We start from the raw sequence: 19,695 nt of genomic DNA, 5'->3' as shown, positions 1-19,695 counted from the left end.
TATATCAACAGCTTCCTGGTCAACTATCTCTTTAAACTCCAAATTAACTACATGGAACTTCCTTTCTATTTTATTATTTTATTTTATTTGCCACAATGCATTTCTGGAAACTGAGTTATAAAGAAGCTTTGGAATAATGTTGTGATTTGGATGCCATATTCTTAATGAAGGACTTACAATCAAATAAATTATAAATATGAACAGTAATCTTTCTATAAAGCAAAGGTACCAAAATAAGATTTCATAGAATTTTAAAATACTAAAATGGTACAAATAGACTGTATATTTGATTATTGAATAGACACCATTGTACTATAAAGAGAATTCACGTCTCATGATATATGCAATCCTGCTGTCTCATAAATTTGATCTGAAACTAGTATTCTGCCATAATAAATACGACTAAACTTTCAAAGTGTTGTTGACTTCTAGGATATTAGAAGGACTTTGGACATTGGTGGAAACTCCTAAAGGAGACAAGTGTGTTAATATGGCAACTCATAGATAATGAATATTGCCTTTACTTAATTTATATTTTAACTATTGGTATTGCAACTCTATAATTTTCTTTTTACTATAAATGTATAGCATATCAAATCTGTCCTGGTCTTTTGTGGGCTTGATATACAAGCTATCATTTATCATACTGATGCTATTGAAAAATATACTCTGACTTTCAAACAATCAACTAAGAGATGAGCATTGGAACTTGACACTTGGGGCTGCCTACCCCAAGATAAAGTAGAACAAGCTGATTGGTCCAAATGCATACTGAAATCAGATTCTATATATAAGTATGTATATATTCCTATAGGAGCTTATTTGCTTGAAAGTTACTTTCTTCTTATAAAAGTTGATAGGTGACTTTTGTTAACTGAACCTATTGCTCAATTAAGATTTTACTATACTTTGAAATATTGCCAATGCAGCTAACATTTTGAGAAACTGGGCTAAGATTATCCATCTTTCATCTTCTTTTTTTTTTAGATGTTGGGGGTACGAGTTTATTTATTTATTTATTTTTGCTGTGTTGGGTCTTCATTTCTTTGCGAGGGCTTTCTCTAGTTGTGGCAAGTGGGGGCCACTCTTCATCACGGTGTGCCGGCCTCTCACTATCGCAGCCTCTCTTGTTGTGGAGCACAGGCTCCAGACGCGCAGGCTCAGTAGTTGTGGCTCACGGGCCTAGTTGCTCCGCGGCATGTGGGATCCTCCCAGACCAGGGCTCGAACCCGTGTCCCCTGCATTAGCAGGCAGATTCTCAACCACTGCGCCACCAGGGAAGCCCCCATCTTTCATCTTCTTAGACTCTTTTAGGACATTACTTCCCTACTCATGTTTCAGTTATTTGACCTTGCTATGTGACAAATTAACCTAGGCATCTGAGGATTGTTTGTCTGAGAAAGGTTTATTGCTCCTTCACTTTTGTAGGGTAATTTTTCAGGATATAGAATCTGAGGTTGGTGGTGTCTTTTCTCAACACTTTAAATATTTCACTCCACACTCTTTGCTTGTGTGGTTTCTGAGTTAGACGTAATTCTTATCTTTTCTCCTCTACAGGTAAGGTTTTTGTCCCCCATCTGTCTTCTTTAAGGATTTTTTTCTTTACCTTTGATTTTCTGTCATTGGAAAATGTTTTGCCCGGGTGTAGTATTTCTGGTAATTTTTTCTGCTTGGTGTTCTCTGAGCTTCCTGGATCTGTGGTTTGTTGTCTGACATTAATCTAGGATACTTGTCAGCTATTATTGTTTCAAATGTTTCTTCTGTTTTTTTTTTCTTTCTTTCTTCCTTCTCCTTTTGGAATTCCCATTATGCCTATGTTACACCTTTTGTAGTAGTCCCAGAGTTCTTGGATATTCTGTTCTGATTCTTTTCAGTCTTTTCTTTTCATCTTTGCTTTTCAGTTTTGGAAGTTTTTACTGAGATAGCTTCAAGCTCAAAGAGTCTTTCCTCAGTCATGTCCAGTCTACTAGTAAACCTATCAGAAGCATTATTCACATCTGTTACATTATTTTTTATCTGTAGCATTTATTTTGGGCTTTTTTTCTTAAACTTTCTATCTCTCTGCTTGTATATTTTTCAGTCCTCCTCCTCCTCCCACTTCTTCAGTGAGACAGGATGGCTAAAAAAGGCTGGACTTGTGTACTTTCCTATTCCCACGTCAGTTAGGCACTAATAAAACCCAAGCAGGTTAGGCTCAGGCTAAATAACTTTTCTTTTTTCTTTTTTTTTTTTTTCATGAAAAAATAAGAGAAAAACTTTATTTCAAACAGGTTCAGTGGTATGTATGCTATAGCAAAGTCTGGTTGTAATAGCAGTTTCATTTCAAACCTGAATTGATGCACAAATGTGACACTGTTTAATGATCAATTACTGCTAAAATGTGGATTAAATCCATCAATGTGCCAATTCTGACATTTATTATAGTCATTTTAGTAGTAGAGGCTAATTTTTCATCTTAGTAGTAGAGGCTAATTTTTCATTTTAGTAGTAGAGGCTAATTTTCATCAGAAGAAAATGAAAACAACCTTATGGCTTCTACTAAGGTAGTGAGCTGTATCCCCGGTATTGCTTTGAAATTATACCCCTAGGTTGTTAAGAGAAATTCTGACTTCAGCCAAATGTATTATTTAACTGATAATCTTCAGTCATCATCTACTGGTGGCTTGATTGTTACTCCTCCTCTTCTTATCTGACCCCAACCAATTAAACGCCAGTGTTTCTCAACTCTCTGGCTAAGGGCTATTTTTTCTCCCACTTCTGTGCACACAGGATTGGTGAGAACGATTTTACCCAAATCAGCCTTGACTGCCCCAACTCTTCCTCCTGTTGAAAGGGATCCTATGTTCACCATAAGCACTTCATTCTTAGACAGCTTTTGACCCTTTGCTGCTTTTTTGTCTCCTTCCATGTGTACACCAAGAAGTCGTCTAAGTAGGAAATAGAAAATTTCCAATTCCGTGAAGATCTCTGGTAAAGCTCCAACTGCACCAAGTATCTGCCCCACCATTCTGTCAGCCCAGCACAAAGTGGGGTGAATTTTTCTTCCAACTCCAATAAGACCCCCTGGAGCAGCATACTGAAGGTCATTTTGTTCCTCAAAAGTAATACAGTTTTGGACAAGATTGGTCTACACGAGTTTTCCTTTGCTGTCTTTGGAAACAATATCAGGTCTGACTTCTATCTCCTGGCCCACCTTTAATACTCCTTTTAAAGTACTACTACTAGCCACACCACCTTTAAGGTCATCAAACTCACAGCCAGGTTTGGTGACATCAAAGGACCTAATAACAGTAAGTCGAGGTTCTGAAGTAAAGTCCCTTAGAGGTACTGGAATTTTCTTAATGATACACTCACAGACAACTTCAGTATTATATTTCAGCTGAGCAGAAATTGGAATAATAGGAGCTCCTCTTGCTACTGTACCTTGTACAAATGCAAGGTTCTGTTCATACTGTTCTTTAGCCTGACTTTCTTTTACCAAATTAATTTCATTCTGCAGAATCAAAATACGTTTCAGCTTCATAATTTCTATGGCAGCCAGGTGTTCAGAAGTCTGAGGTTGAGGACAGGATTCATTACCAGCTATTAACAGAAGATCTGCATCCATCACTGCTGCACCATTCAGCACAGTAGCCATCAAAATATCATGGCCGGGACAGTCAACAAAGGAAATATGTCTGACTAGTCTGAAGTTCCCTTTAGTCCATGGAATGTCTATAGGAAACTCATCAGGTTTACTGCTTCCACAAGATCTGTAACATTCTGGCGAAGACAGTTTGCCTCATTAAGTTTGTAAATCTTGGCATTAGCCTATCCAAGCTTGATCGTAATATTTCTTTCTAGTTCATTTTCGAACCTGACAGTGTGAACTCCAGCAATAGCTTTTACAACAGTAGATTTTCCATGGGCAATGTGACCAAGTGTACCTATATTAATTGTGGCTTGTCTGCTGATAACTTCATGCGAGAGTGGAGTCAACCTGGTAACATCCAGTGTGGTGAGATCTTGGCGAGAAAGATGTTGCTGTCCCAGAGTCACACCAGCCTCGCCCCCCGCCATCTAAGGGCAGATCTTGTTATGAAGAACAGAATGCTCTGACATATCTCAAGATGGTTCCTTTACCTCTCCTCCTGCCAGAAGCACAAGGAGATTTTTCTCCGATATTCACTGTGAGAACTTCCAAAGGTAAAACTCACAAAAGGTCAAGCTTGTAAAGGTAAAACTCACAAAAGTGCGGGGACCCCCTTATGACTGAATCTTCCTGGAGTTTTTAACTCTCAGAAGTTGTCCACACTGAGCCTTCAGCAATTCATTGATTACATTTTAGTTTTCCCTACCCTGATGGTACTAGTTCCCATGAGGTTGCTTCTCATGAGTTTCTGTGTTGGCAAGTTCTGATTCTATGTGCTTGCCTTTCAGTCTCTCAATTGGAGGGGGACAGCAGTTTGCCCTGCGACTTCACTTCTCTTATGGATCTAAGAAGAGTTGATTTTTCATTATGTTTAGCTTTTACTTGTTGTTAGGATGAAATGGCAACTTCTAAGCTTCTTGTATGCCAGACTGGAAGTCGTCTTTCGGGATCTGGGGGTTATTGACAGTCTAGACTTGTGTTGACTTGAATACTCTTCAAATCTCTTTTTAGTTTATAACCATCTTTGCAAAGGAGAAACATTCTGTTGGTTCTTTTATTGAAGCTTTCAGCTGTACTCACAACAATTTTTTTCAAAATTTGGTTAAACTTAAATCATCTTTGGAATTTAGGAGTATTTCTTTTATCTCTATCAGTCTATTTGCCTGATGAATTTTCTACATTGGAACAGATAAACTGATGAAACTCTGGATAATTTCTCCTGTTATATTCCAGAGTTACATTTCTGGTTCTTTGTCTTTTTCATCTTTTTCATTTGTTCTTTTCCTGTGCTCTCTGAGGATACTGTCTTTGCTCTTATTGTTGAGGTCAGACAGACATCCGGTCTCTCTGAACTTTTCCCATTGGGTTTTATTCATAGACTTCTTTCTCTTTCTTTTCTTATCTAATAGCAAACAAGATCTCATATTCCCTGATATCTTGGATTTTTTCATCTAATTTAAATTGCCCATTGGTTGCCTCTATTATATGAAAAAAGTTAATGAAGAATTTAGCTAGGGAAGATCACCTACTGGCCCAGTCAATCTTTACATATTAGATTCAAACTGTGGAGCCGAATTTTTCTCGGCTTACATATTCACAATTTGGCGACACAATTCAACCCAGATAGAGTATAACTCATTCAGAAGTTATACCATTAAAAACATCTGGTGAAAATATAGCCACAAAGTTGAATGATTTATCATTAGTTGCCATCTGGAGTCTTCTCTTGAGGGAACTAAAACTTTCATCATAGTAGGATGTTTTCCTATCAATTGGCCACCCTTAAATTTCAAAATTAAATATATACAAATAAAGCAGCTCTTATGGTTCTAATAGCTGTTTTTCCGTTCTTTGCTTATTTGAGTTCTCCTGTTCTATGATCTTGTGTTAGGATTTTTCAGTATTATGAGTTGGCACCTTTTAGATATTTGGGTACCCACGGATGTTTTTTAATTTTTAAGATTTTATTTATCATTGATGTGCTGATAATGTCAAATATAAATTGATCTCCCCACTTTTCCAGAGACAAAAGCCATCACATCTTTTTGTACTCAGATATCATGAAATGATATAATTCTGTGGCACTGACCATATTTTACTCCTGACCTTTAAATTCTTAGTAAATTTCCTTCTCCTTTAAGTATAATTTTAGATATGAATCATAAATGTTTACCCATATTAACTAGAAAACAATGTGATTAATAACCAGTCTTCAAGTATTTTAAATATTTAGCAAACTGATACCAGTGGTTTTATTCTTTATTTAACTCTTAAAATTATGTCCCCTGGAAGTTCCTAGTTGAAGTCAATGTGGTACTTAGATACACTATCTAAATTATACTCATGGTAATGATAACTCTTATGGAGTGCCCATTATGTGACAGTAACTCTACATATTTTTAATCCTTTAAAAAAACTGTTTTTAAGGTGGCTAAAACTTATAGAAATTAATTAATTTGCTCAAACTGTGCTCCTATATGGAAAATTCATGGTAAGAACCTGGACTTTTGCAACTCTAAAGCCTGCGTCCTTTTGAAAGAAATTAAAGATGATACCAACAGATGGAGAGATATACCATGTTCTTGGATTGGAAGAATCAATATTGTGAAAATGACTATACTACCCAAAGCAATCTACAGATTCAATGCAATCCCTATCAAATTACCAATTGCATTTTTTACAGAACTAGAACAAAATATCTTAAAATTTGTATGAGGACACAAAAGACCCCAAATAGCCAAAGCAGTCTTGAGTGAAAAAAACAGAGCTGGAGGAATCAGACTCCCTGACTTCAGACTATACTACAAAGCTACAGTAATCAAGACAATATGGTACTGGCACAAAAACAGAAATATAGATCAATGCAACAGGATAGAAATCCCAGAGATAAACTCACACACCTACGGTCAACTAATCTATGATGAAGGAGGCAAGGATATATAATGGAGAAAAGACAGTCTCTTCAATAAGTGGTGCTGGGAAAACTGGAGAGCGACATGTAAAAGAATGAAATTAGAACACTCCCTAACACCATACATAAAAATAAACTCAAAATGGACTAGAGACCTAAATGTAAGACCAGACACTATAAAGCTCTTAGAGAAAAACATAGGAAGAACACTCTTTGACATAAACCACAGAGAGATCTTTTTTGATCCACCTCCTAGAGTAATGGAAATAAAAACAAAAATAATCAAATGGGACCTAATGAAACTTCAAAACTTTTGCACAGCAAAGGAGTCCATAAACAAGACAAAAAGACAACCTTCAGAATGGGAGAAAATATTTGCAAATGAATCAACGGACAAAGGATTAATCTCCAAAATATATAAACAGCTCGTGCAGCTCAATATTAAAAAAAGAAAAAACCCAATCCAAAAATGGGTAGAAGACCTAAGCAGACATTTCTCCAAAGAAGATATACAGATGGCCAAGAGGCACATGAAAAGCTGCTCAACATCACTAATTGTTAGAGAAAGGCAAATCAAAACTACCATGAGGTATTACCTTACACCGGTTAGAATGGGTATCATCAGAAAATCTACAACCAACAAATGCTGGAGAGGGTATGGAGAAAAGGGAACCCTCTTGCACTGTTGGTGGGAATGTAAATTGATACAGCCACTATGGAGAATAGTATGAAGGTTCCTTAAAAAACTAAAAATAGAACTACCATATGACCCAGCAATCCCACTACTGGGCATATACCCAGAGAAAACCATAACTCAAAAGACACATGCACCCCAATGTTCACAATAGCCAGGTCATAGAAGCAACCTAAATGCCCATTGACAGACAAATGAATAAAGAAAATGTGGTACATATATACAATGGAATATTACTCAGCCATAAAAAGGAGTGAAATTGGGTCATTTGTAGAGACGTGGATGCATCTAGAGACGGTCATACAGAGTGAAGTAAGTCAGAAAGAGAAAAACAAATATCATATATTAACGCATATATGTGGAACCTAGAAAATGGTACCGATGAACCAGTTTGCAGGGCAGAAATAGAGATACAGATGTAGAGAACAAAAGTATGGACACCAAGGGGGGAAAGTGGCGGGGGGTGGGGTGGGGTGATGAATTGGCGATTGGGATTGACATGTATACACTCATGTGTATAAAATGGGTGACTAATAAGAACCTGCTGTATAAAAAAAATAAATAAAATTAAGTTAAAAAATAAAGCTTTTCTCTATCTGTGCTTTATTTAAAGGAGATATCTCCATTTCTCTAGTGCAATTTTTAATACTTTTACTTTAGGCTTAAACGGAGATACATAAATGCCTAAGACAGCCAGAAAGGTGAGAGAAATGAACTGCTCATGAACTTAGTCTATAAGATAGTAGGAAATTATAGGGGCTACAGCAGAACTGGAATACATATTCCTTCTAAAGATATTGAAATATGTACCATTTTTCTGTGCATGACCAAATCAAACACATCTGCAGATATCGCCTGCAGGTCTGCAGTTTGCTGACTGCTTGCCTAGATTACTGTAATATTCTTGACATACATTAGCCTGACATAAATCCTCAGGTTCTAATTACTGTTACAGAAAATGAGTACTATTAAATAACCCATAAAGGTATATTTTATTGTTCTACTACTATGCTAGCTACTATGATTAATCAAAAGAAGTATAAGGTGTGGCTTCCTCTCCTATGGAATAAGAGAAAGGAGCAATTATTTGGCACCTGCTATGTGCAAAGCATTATGTAAATAAAAAAGAAATAGTATTTCTTTTAATTGTCACAAGTTCACAATTAGCTGTTATTTGTTTCATTCATTCATTCAACAAATATTTATTAAGTGCATCCACATACCTAGTACTTTGCTAAAGAGTAAAATTTTAAAGATGAAGGAAATGAAAAGCAGAAAGATTAGGGAATTTGCTCAAAGCCCAGGATTCAACCTCATGCTTTTCTGAGCCCATGGTCTTTTCCCCAAAGGAAAGTACAGAGGAAGAGTATGAGCTTGGAGTGAATCTGACATGATTTTGAATTCTACCCTAGCACTTTAGAGCAACATCTCTTTCTTTCTGTGTTGCACTTCTTACTGTCTCTCTCAGAGTATTGTGGCAACAGAAAGGGCTTTATAACCAGTCCTGGCTTTTGGATGGATAGAGAAAACTTTCCAAGCCGAATTCTACCTGAAATTGTTTTCTCATTGTGCAAAAGTCATTGATTCTGTGATACTTCCTGTGTAACCATATCAAAGAACTCCTTGCCTTATGGAGACTAAGGTTTTGCTATTTAACTGTTTCTAGCATACATGGATTAAGCTGTTAAATCTGTAACCTTACCATTCCTCTCCTATTTGCATATATATGTATAGATAGATATACATATATCTGTTGTTATCAGTCATGAGCTGGCCATTGTTCAACATGAATAAATAGTTTTGGTTTTGAGGTTATTATTTCGTGACTAATATAATAGAGTCAGCTGTTTTTAATTGAGATGTTGGTATATTTTGGAGTACACTAACTATTAACCTTCAATCAAACTGTTCATTTCTACCTTGTACTGGCAGGAGCTTAACTAAAGACCAGGCGTTCTTTAAGGGCAGAGGCTAGAACTCCTTTCACTTATTTACTTATTTTAATCCCTCACAGCACAGGGAGAGGAGTTGATGAATGAGCAAGTGCGGGTGTAGATAAAAAGGCTAGTCCTTCTCCAGATGGTCTCTAAATTTGAACAAGTCATTTTTTAAGGGAAACCCATATCTCAGGGATTCGTTTTCTCTCCTGTTTGACAAATATCAAATGTCTCAGGACATGATGCCGTGCCCTGGCATTCAGTCAAGGTTTGATGGATGGGGAGAGGTGAGTATATGTTTGGAATAGGAACACTTGTAATTGAATGTTATGTTACTGGTAGTCAAGTTCTGTGGCTTAAGCATTAAAGCAACTAAATAAAAATCTTAATACCAAAGTGTCACTTTAGGAAATTATCGAAAAACTTTTTCTAGGAGAAAGGAGGATACATTGCTATTTCACCCACGAGGGGAATTTGGTAACACTTGCACTTCAGTTTTTATCAGTCATTATTTTCTTGATCATACTTATATTTCTTAATGTAGCATCCAGTTTATATCCTCAAGGGTGCATTTAATCTGGTGTATATTGAGCTAATTGGCAATTTTACTCGTGTTGACCTTATTTCTCATCTACAACTGCTATTTGCAACTATCTCTTTGAACGCTAAGCTCTTTGGATAGTGACCCCGATTTTGTCTATTAGCCTTTCACGTAGAGAAGCATCGACATTACTGCATTGGGAAAAGTATAACTGCCCTCTGCCCATAGTCATTCCTGTGGGCCTCATACAATGCACTTGATTGATTTTTTGTTCTGTCTTTGCCTCTCCAGAGTGAACGCATAAAAGCTGATTTGCCCTGAGCTAATTGAGCACTAACACTGCTGGAACCTTCACATCTTCTATTTCATTTAGCTTTGGCCCCATAATAGGCTTTAAGTCTTTTCCTCCTATATGTATACTACAGCCATACTGACGTACATAGCTTCTTCCAAAACTCACTAAGCAATTTCCCAAGATAATAACTAACGTTATTAAGTTCTTGTCATTTCGTCTTCACAGCAACCCCAAGAAGTAGGTATTCTTCTTATACCATGTTCTTAACCACTGCTATGCTTGCAGGGCCGCTGTTTCAAGCCAGCATGCCTTCACATACTTTTCTTCTGTTCTTCAGTCGGTACTGCACTTATTCCTCCTCCCCAGCCTTGCAAGCTTCTACTTAACCTTTAAGACCCATTTCAGATGCTTTGTGAACTCTTTGAATCCACCGCAAAGATTCGATCATTACTCTTTTTGTGCTGCAACTATACTACCAACCACAAAATTTTAGTATTGCTCATCTCACACTTCACTGTTTTCTTTACATATCTGCTTCCCTTGCCAAATTATAATGACTTTGAGAGCAGGAACTTGGATTATTTACCTTTAAATTCTCATCTTATATGCCCAGTAAGTGGCATATCTCAAGGTTACTTTCTATCCACTGCATTGCTTCTCGAATATGAATCATAATTTCCTATTTCTTTGTATGTCTAGTCATTTCTTTATTGAATACTGGACATTGTTGTTAATACATTGCAGAGACTGTCTTCTGTCATCTTCTTAGGATGAGTATAAATTCTTGTGTCATCAGACAGTTCAATTGCTGGCTGGTCCCTGTATACTGGAGTGATTGAGTTTTATGTTCTGTTATCGAGATCTATGCAAAGTTTAATGTGTTTCCCAAATGTATCAATATCCAAACTCTGCCTTCTATGCATATCTCTTGGATTTAATCTTTAGGCTTTGTTAGGGAGGGTTTAGGGTGGGCCTTACTTTAGGTTGTGGCCCTTAGCCCTAAGGTCTCGCCTTTCCTGTGTCTCAACATCATGTGAAAGTGTTATCAAGGTGTTAAGATGATTTTTCCACTCTGGCGGGCCAGAATTTCAATGTTCCCTGGCACTGTTCTTCCCACAGATGCCCGTCATCTAGTGTCCCTGCTCTACTCTCTAAATGAGTCTTAAGTTGTTAAGTAGTTTCACCCTACACATCTATAGTCCAATCCTCAGCCACAAATTCATAGGGGACACCACACAGAGAATTCTGGAGCCTCCATTCTGCATAGTTCCCTAACTTTGATGCCTCATTCTGCAGAATCCAGCCACTTAAGTTGACTCAAACTTTGATCTCAAACTCTTTAGCTCAGTGACTTGCCACCACAATTTTCTCAGATACCAGCTCTCTGCACCATTATCAGAAAATTGTCTGGACAATGGTGAGTTTCATCTCTTATTTCCTTTGTCCTCCAGGATTACAGTGTTGTGCCTGCTGTTCTCCAATGCCTGGAAATAGTTGCCTCATATGTTCTGTCAGTTTTATAGTTGATGATGGCAGAAGAAGTAGTCTGGGATCCGTTATAACAGCACAGTTATAACTGTGCACAGTAGATGCAGAAATCTGCTCTCTTCTTTATATCCCCAGCACTTCCCACAGTTGACCCTTGAAACACGTGGAAGTTAGTGGTGTCCACCCTCCACATTTTTGAAAATCTTTGTATAACTTTATGGTTGGCCTTCTGTTATCTGTGGTTCCACCTCCAGGATACAACCAACTGTGGATTGTATAGTACTATACTATGTATATTGAAAAAATCCACATATAAGTGGGCCCACACCGTTCAAACCCCTGTTGTTCAAGGGTCAACTCTATCCAGAAAATAGTTAGTCTCCAACACCAATAAATCTTTATTTAACAAAAGATTGACAGACTGATACTTTTCAATGAGTTATACTAATCCAGTTAAGTAACATTTTTATTATCCTATGAGATCTCCAAAATAGATTTTATTCTGATATAAAATTAATTTACTAAAATTAATAGGGGATGAGGAGAGAATTTTCTCTGGGAGTTTTCAGTTGCTTCCATTTATTTATAACTAACACAACTTTCTAGTCCTTTGATGATAAATAAATAAATACTCAGGCAAATTATAGTGAAAATCTAGGTTAACAGGAGTGCCTCAGAGAATGGAATTTTCTATTAATGTAATTTTCCCACCTAGTGAAGGTTAACAGAAAATCCTTCTGTTTTGTTACTTGTTATTGAAAATGTCTATGAAAGAAAGCAATTCACTTTCCTTTAGATGATGTAGCCTTTTAACATACAGCAAATTTGAGACAGATCTTCTTTCAGTGCCTTTGAATGCCAATCCATGCTGTCCAGTCTAGACCTGGAACAAGTTCACAGAAGGAAGAAAATATCCAGGCAGCTCCCCTAAATTATGACTTCACCAAATTCTGATCATACACAACATAGGCCCTTTCGGAAAATGAATAACACTCTCCTACCAGGTTCAAGTGTGATTCCAGAGACAAATGAATATCCTCTCACAACATCTTTTATAAACAAGATACAGTCTCCAACCCCAGATTTTATAGAACAAATTGAAGGAACACACAGTTCCTTTCCCTGTTTCTAGCTAAGATCAGAGGAAAAGCAATACCCCAGCTCTCTGAGATTCTTGAACCGTCTCATGATGCAAAGCTGCAACTGAAGGAATCCTGGACCAGCTCCTGAGAAGTGTCCCCATATTGCTACACTTTGTCTCTTTTCATTTACAGCCCTCACAAGCAAGGGAGCCAACCAATCACTTTGCTGGCTGAAGGACAAACCTTGTTCCCTTTCCTTTTTTATTTATTTATTTTAAAATTTATCTTACTTGAGATTTATTTGACTCCTTGAATTTGTGAATTGTATCTTTCAACACTTCGAAAAATCTTCTATCATTATTCTCTTCAGATATGGCCTCTGTTACATTTTATTTTTCTCACATTCTATTCTCCATGATTCTTTATCTTTCTTTTATGTTTTCCATCTCTTTATATTTCCTGGATGCAGTCTGAATATTTCTTCTGATCTACATTCCAACTTATTAATTCTCTCTTTAGCTAATACAAGTTGCTATCAAATGCATCCACTGGGTGTTTGTATTCACTGCAGTGTTACTCAAAGTGTAATTTTCAGAGAAGCAGCACTGGTATCACCTGGGAGCTTGTTAGATATGACAGTTCTTGGGCCTGATTTCAAACCAACTAAGTCAGAATCTATGAGAGTAGGGTCCAGGAAACTTTTGACATGCAACCCAGTGAATTTTTATACATGTTAAACTATAATATGTAGCCATTTATAATTTTTTAAAATAATTTTATAAATTCTATTTGATTGATTTTATTTGATTGGTTGGTAATTCCTTGTTTTCTGTTTCCTGGAACATTTCTTTAAATTTGTCTTTTACTTCTTTTTTTTTTTAATAAATTTATTTATTTTTATTTATTTATTTTTGACTGCATTGGGTCTTCATTGCTGCGTGCAGGCTTTCTCTAGTTGTGACGAGTGGGGGCTACTCTTCATTGTGGTGCGCCACGCGGGCTCAGCAGTTGTGGTGCACAGGCTTAGTTGCTCCGTGGCATGTGTGATCTTCCCGGACCAGGGCTCGAGCCCCTGTCCCCTGCATTGGCCCTTGACCACTGCACCACCAGAGAAGTCCCTGTCTTTTACTTCCTTAAACATGATAACCATATTAGTTTTCTATTCTAATATTTGAAGTCTCTGGGGACCTGTTTCTGCTTTATGCTTTTTCCATGGGTTTCATGCACAGTGCCATATTTCCTTCTGAACTTAATGTTTTTTTGTAAAAATGCTCATTTTTCTTTCAAAATTGTTTCTGGGATGAGGGTGCACTCCCCCAGAGACAGTCGGCATTTTTGGTGCGACATTTGTAAGGGTACTTTAGACTTACAGAGTGTTTAGATTTACAGAACCACTTGTGTGGGCTACCAATACATTTGAGAGCTAGCTAGTGGTTAAAACTTCTCAGAAGCAATTTTTTTTCTCCTGATCTGATTAGTTGGATGACAAATTTCCATTCAGTCCCCAGAGGCTGGAGGAAGGTGGATTTACTTCTGATTACAGTGAAGATCTAGCTCTTAGAGTCCCTTTATGTAGATATGCTCTTTAATTAGACTCCCCACCTTGTATGAGCCTAAGGCTTATTCTGCTATTGCCCAAGCTCAGGCACCCACATAGTTCAAAGCTCAAAGTCACCACTTTCAGCAAATGACCTCAAAGCAGCAACAGTGATTAATTTTATTTATATTTTAGCCTGATAATTTATACCATTTTATCAGTACTTCCATGTATTTAAGGTCACATATGTATCACACACACACACACACACACACACACACACACACACACACACACACACAGTGGTATGCTGGAGCTGACTTCTGCTCTCAAGATTGAATTCTTAACATCTCTTAACATCTCTTCCCAGGTATGCATTCAGTGACATCACGTTGGCACTTTGAATGCGGCTATTATGGGACTGTTCACACCATGAAATTTGACAAATACAATAAATTAGGGTGCTTCTTTTTTCTAGAAAGCAAGCTGTTAAATATTAAACAGCCCATAGCAATATATACAGTCCAACGTTTTTCTTGTGTTTTTCAGGAAGATCTGTCTATCTAACAAATGGAACTGTCTTTGCTCTCTCCTCCCCACTGCTGCAGACCTTGCTTTCACGGGAGACCCACTGTGTATACCCAAGATATATGCTGGGCTTCTTTTGCTTCTCCTAGCTCCTCATTAATAAACATTCCAAATAATTCAACTCCAGATCAAGACTCTCCTTTTCTGGTTTCCAATTATTTAAACTTCAGTCTTCAAAAATATCCTGTAAGGTTGTTATTATTGTTATTTCTCTGTTTTGTAGATGAGGAAACTGAGGCCTGGAAAGATTATGTAACCTGATAAAGTTTACACACCTAGAAAGGGCTAGAAGTGAGTTTCAAACTCAGGCCTACCTCTAAAGCCATCCTGCCTCAACTGACTCTGTCTTTTCTGTTCCCTAAAATCAACTAGTCTTTCACAATTCATTCCTTCCTCCCTGAGTAATCTTTTCTTCCTCCATAGTCTTTTATAATATCTATCTTTCTTCCTTCTGTTTCAAAGTGATAATTTTCCAAAGTGTTTTCATGAAAAATAAAGTGAGGGGATCTTCTGGAGTCAATTTATTCTTGGAAATGATGACTATTATAGCCTCTTTTTATAGATCCATATGTACAGTAACATCAAGAACTCTAAGGAGTACTTCAAAAAAAAAAAAAAACCTCTTTAAGTATATCAACAGCTTCCTGGTCAACTATCTCTTTAAACTCCAAATTAACTACATGGAACTTCCTTTCTATTTTATTATTTTATTTTATTTGCCACAATGCATTTCTGGAAACTGAGTTATAAAGAAGCTTTGGAATAATGTTGTGATTTGGATGCCATATTCTTAATGAAGGACTTACAATCAAATAAATTATAAATATGAACAGTAATCTTTCTATAAAGCAAAGGTACCAAAATAAGATTTCATAGAATTTTAAAATACTAAAATGGTACAAATAGACTGTATATTTGATTATTGAATAGACACCATTGTACTATAAAGAGAATTCACGTCTCATGATATATGCAATCCTGCTGTCTCATAAATTTGATCTGAAACTAGTATTCTGCCATAATAAATACGACTAAACTTTCAAAGTGTTGTTGACTTCTAGGATATTAGAAGGACTTTGGACATTGGTGGAAACTCCTAAAGGAGACAAGTGTGTTAATATGGCAACTCATAGATAATGAATATTGCCTTTACTTAATTTATATTTTAACTATTGGTATTGCAACTCTATAATTTTCTTTTTACTATAAATGTATAGCATATCAAATCTGTCCTGGTCTTTTGTGGGCTTGATATACAAGCTATCATTTATCATACTGATGCTATTGAAAAATATACTCTGACTTTCAAACAATCAACTAAGAGATGAGCATTGGAACTTGACACTTGGGGCTGCCTACCCCAAGATAAAGTAGAACAAGCTGATTGGTCCAAATGCATACTGAAATCAGATTCTATATATAAGTATGTATATATTCCTATAGGAGCTTATTTGCTTGAAAGTTACTTTCTTCTTATAAAAGTTGATAGGTGACTTTTGTTAACTGAACCTATTGCTCAATTAAGATTTTACTATACTTTGAAATATTGCCAATGCAGCTAACATTTTGAGAAACTGGGCTAAGATTATCCATCTTTCATCTTCTTTTTTTTTTAGATGTTGGGGGTACGAGTTTATTTATTTATTTATTTTTGCTGTGTTGGGTCTTCATTTCTTTGCGAGGGCTTTCTCTAGTTGTGGCAAGTGGGGGCCACTCTTCATCACGGTGTGCCGGCCTCTCACTATCGCAGCCTCTCTTGTTGTGGAGCACAGGCTCCAGACGCGCAGGCTCAGTAGTTGTGGCTCACGGGCCTAGTTGCTCCGCGGCATGTGGGATCCTCCCAGACCAGGGCTCGAACCCGTGTCCCCTGCATTAGCAGGCAGATTCTCAACCACTGCGCCACCAGGGAAGCCCCCATCTTTCATCTTCTTAGACTCTTTTAGGACATTACTTCCCTACTCATGTTTCAGTTATTTGACCTTGCTATGTGACAAATTAACCTAGGCATCTGAGGATTGTTTGTCTGAGAAAGGTTTATTGCTCCTTCACTTTTGTAGGGTAATTTTTCAGGATATAGAATCTGAGGTTGGTGGTGTCTTTTCTCAACACTTTAAATATTTCACTCCACACTCTTTGCTTGTGTGGTTTCTGAGTTAGACGTAATTCTTATCTTTTCTCCTCTACAGGTAAGGTTTTTGTCCCCCATCTGTCTTCTTTAAGGATTTTTTTCTTTACCTTTGATTTTCTGTCATTGGAAAATGTTTTGCCCGGGTGTAGTATTTCTGGTAATTTTTTCTGCTTGGTGTTCTCTGAGCTTCCTGGATCTGTGGTTTGTTGTCTGACATTAATCTAGGATACTTGTCAGCTATTATTGTTTCAAATGTTTCTTCTGTTTTTTTTTTCTTTCTTTCTTCCTTCTCCTTTTGGAATTCCCATTATGCCTATGTTACACCTTTTGTAGTAGTCCCAGAGTTCTTGGATATTCTGTTCTGATTCTTTTCAGTCTTTTCTTTTCATCTTTGCTTTTCAGTTTTGGAAGTTTTTACTGAGATAGCTTCAAGCTCAAAGAGTCTTTCCTCAGTCATGTCCAGTCTACTAGTAAACCTATCAGAAGCATTATTCACATCTGTTACATTATTTTTTATCTGTAGCATTTATTTTGGGCTTTTTTTCTTAAACTTTCTATCTCTCTGCTTGTATATTTTTCAGTCCTCCTCCTCCTCCCACTTCTTCAGTGAGACAGGATGGCTAAAAAAGGCTGGACTTGTGTACTTTCCTATTCCCACGTCAGTTAGGCACTAATAAAACCCAAGCAGGTTAGGCTCAGGCTAAATAACTTTTCTTTTTTCTTTTTTTTTTTTTTCATGAAAAAATAAGAGAAAAACTTTATTTCAAACAGGTTCAGTGGTATGTATGCTATAGCAAAGTCTGGTTGTAATAGCAGTTTCATTTCAAACCTGAATTGATGCACAAATGTGACACTGTTTAATGATCAATTACTGCTAAAATGTGGATTAAATCCATCAATGTGCCAATTCTGACATTTATTATAGTCATTTTAGTAGTAGAGGCTAATTTTTCATCTTAGTAGTAGAGGCTAATTTTTCATTTTAGTAGTAGAGGCTAATTTTCATCAGAAGAAAATGAAAACAACCTTATGGCTTCTACTAAGGTAGTGAGCTGTATCCCCGGTATTGCTTTGAAATTATACCCCTAGGTTGTTAAGAGAAATTCTGACTTCAGCCAAATGTATTATTTAACTGATAATCTTCAGTCATCATCTACTGGTGGCTTGATTGTTACTCCTCCTCTTCTTATCTGACCCCAACCAATTAAACGCCAGTGTTTCTCAACTCTCTGGCTAAGGGCTATTTTTTCTCCCACTTCTGTGCACACAGGATTGGTGAGAACGATTTTACCCAAATCAGCCTTGACTGCCCCAACTCTTCCTCCTGTTGAAAGGGATCCTATGTTCACCATAAGCACTTCATTCTTAGACAGCTTTTGACCCTTTGCTGCTTTTTTGTCTCCTTCCATGTGTACACCAAGAAGTCGTCTAAGTAGGAAATAGAAAATTTCCAATTCCGTGAAGATCTCTGGTAAAGCTCCAACTGCACCAAGTATCTGCCCCACCATTCTGTCAGCCCAGCACAAAGTGGGGTGAATTTTTCTTCCAACTCCAATAAGACCCCCTGGAGCAGCATACTGAAGGTCATTTTGTTCCTCAAAAGTAATACAGTTTTGGACAAGATTGGTCTACACGAGTTTTCCTTTGCTGTCTTTGGAAACAATATCAGGTCTGACTTCTATCTCCTGGCCCACCTTTAATACTCCTTTTAAAGTACTACTACTAGCCACACCACCTTTAAGGTCATCAAACTCACAGCCAGGTTTGGTGACATCAAAGGACCTAATAACAGTAAGTCGAGGTTCTGAAGTAAAGTCCCTTAGAGGTACTGGAATTTTCTTAATGATACACTCACAGACAACTTCAGTATTATATTTCAGCTGAGCAGAAATTGGAATAATAGGAGCTCCTCTTGCTACTGTACCTTGTACAAATGCAAGGTTCTGTTCATACTGTTCTTTAGCCTGACTTTCTTTTACCAAATTAATTTCATTCTGCAGAATCAAAATACGTTTCAGCTTCATAATTTCTATGGCAGCCAGGTGTTCAGAAGTCTGAGGTTGAGGACAGGATTCATTACCAGCTATTAACAGAAGATCTGCATCCATCACTGCTGCACCATTCAGCACAGTAGCCATCAAAATATCATGGCCGGGACAGTCAACAAAGGAAATATGTCTGACTAGTCTGAAGTTCCCTTTAGTCCATGGAATGTCTATAGGAAACTCATCAGGTTTACTGCTTCCACAAGATCTGTAACATTCTGGCGAAGACAGTTTGCCTCATTAAGTTTGTAAATCTTGGCATTAGCCTATCCAAGCTTGATCGTAATATTTCTTTCTAGTTCATTTTCGAACCTGACAGTGTGAACTCCAGCAATAGCTTTTACAACAGTAGATTTTCCATGGGCAATGTGACCAAGTGTACCTATATTAATTGTGGCTTGTCTGCTGATAACTTCATGCGAGAGTGGAGTCAACCTGGTAACATCCAGTGTGGTGAGATCTTGGCGAGAAAGATGTTGCTGTCCCAGAGTCACACCAGCCTCGCCCCCCGCCATCTAAGGGCAGATCTTGTTATGAAGAACAGAATGCTCTGACATATCTCAAGATGGTTCCTTTACCTCTCCTCCTGCCAGAAGCACAAGGAGATTTTTCTCCGATATTCACTGTGAGAACTTCCAAAGGTAAAACTCACAAAAGGTCAAGCTTGTAAAGGTAAAACTCACAAAAGTGCGGGGACCCCCTTATGACTGAATCTTCCTGGAGTTTTTAACTCTCAGAAGTTGTCCACACTGAGCCTTCAGCAATTCATTGATTACATTTTAGTTTTCCCTACCCTGATGGTACTAGTTCCCATGAGG

The 19,695-nt window shown here is 37.3% G+C and overlaps 2 pseudogenes; both read right to left on the bottom strand.

Moving 5' to 3' along the window:
• Positions 1–2,641: 2,641 nt before the first annotated feature.
• LOC103086668 (eukaryotic translation initiation factor 2 subunit 3 pseudogene) lies at positions 2,642–4,059 on the bottom strand (annotated as a pseudogene).
• Positions 4,060–17,974: 13,915 nt separating this feature from the next.
• Positions 17,975–19,392, bottom strand: LOC103086384 (eukaryotic translation initiation factor 2 subunit 3 pseudogene; annotated as a pseudogene).
• Between the last annotated feature and the right edge of the window lie 303 nt (positions 19,393–19,695).

Source organism: Lipotes vexillifer, unplaced genomic scaffold (assembly GCF_000442215.2).
Source record: "Lipotes vexillifer unplaced genomic scaffold, Lipotes_vexillifer_v1.1 scaffold826, whole genome shotgun sequence".
In the NCBI taxonomy this organism is placed as follows: Eukaryota; Metazoa; Chordata; class Mammalia; order Artiodactyla; family Lipotidae; genus Lipotes; species Lipotes vexillifer.
The sequence above is the reverse complement of the archived record's forward strand: the minus strand, read 5'-3'. Positions and strand labels throughout refer to the sequence as shown.